At 32.2% G+C, this 1013-nt stretch overlaps 1 non-coding gene across 1 annotated transcript; it reads left to right on the top strand.

Annotated features, from left to right (window-relative positions):
- The first annotated feature begins 147 nt into the window (after positions 1-147).
- Positions 148-220, top strand: Trnas-aga. The gene has a single exon. It is a non-coding gene; the product is annotated as a tRNA-Ser (tRNA).
- The last annotated feature ends 793 nt before the right edge of the window (positions 221-1013 follow it).

Here is a 1013-nt window from a genome sequence, read left to right as displayed (position 1 = left end):
CAATGCGCTCTCGGCTAGGCATTGAGATATATATAGAAAGCGTTGTGTTTGGATGGGCATCTAATTCTTCCGAAGAGGTGCACTTGCGAAAGAGGACACGTGATTATTGAGCTGAAATCGAATTCAGGTTAACTTCTGCGTTATGAGTCTCTCATGGCGTAGTGGTTAACGCGCCCAACTAGAGATCGGGGAGTCGTGAGTTCGATTCTCACTGAGAAGACGTGTACTTTTTCGCAAATCTTCACATCAATTTGTCATCTAATCCAATTGCAAATTATATGTAATGTTAGCTTTTCGTATTGCTAAATTTAACCTTTTTTAAGTTTTAGCTAATGTTTCTTATGTGTTCCTAAGCAACAAATTTTCTGAGGATTCAGAAAAAAAATTGAAAAAATCCGACGCAATATTTTTTGACTAATTTAAGAGATTTGATATTCTTGAAAAACATGATTATAGAAATCTTCATATTGAAGAGTAGTTTCAAAATTCTGCTACAAAGCTGTTAAAAAGTAGTCGAATATTTTTTAGAATATCTTAAGAATTAAAAAAATAAGTTTTCTTGGAAATATGTAGTTTTAAAGTTCAAACAATATGTTATTCAAGCGATATTACTTTAAAAAATGAAGCATATTCATAGAAAGAATTTATCGTTGTTTTGGACTTTTTCACAACATGTTGAATTTCTACCACCATCTAAAGAAAACTTGACCAGCTTGAAAATCCTTTAATATATGTATTATGAATGAAACCATATTTTTGAAATTTGAATTTGATAAGATGCAAATTCTAATCAGATCAAATTACTGGCTCCATAAACAATTTAAATCAATTGAATTTTGCATCATATCCAATTCCAACTTAAACTTCACATTTGTACAATTTTAAATTAACTTTCCTCTAGTAGTCTCTATCTCGAACGGATTTGCGATAACAAAAATCAACGGGGTGTTCTATTGCAGTTGTTACGCGCCCCCAAAGTGGTCAATTGTGGAATTTTCCCACATGGTCAACTG

The sequence above is a fragment of the Aedes aegypti genome, unplaced genomic scaffold (assembly GCF_002204515.2).
Source record: "Aedes aegypti strain LVP_AGWG unplaced genomic scaffold, AaegL5.0 Primary Assembly AGWG_AaegL5_hic_scaff_1980_PBJ_arrow, whole genome shotgun sequence".
Lineage (NCBI taxonomy): Eukaryota > Metazoa > Arthropoda > Insecta > Diptera > Culicidae > Aedes > Aedes aegypti.
This window is presented reverse-complemented; position numbering and strand designations above follow the sequence as displayed.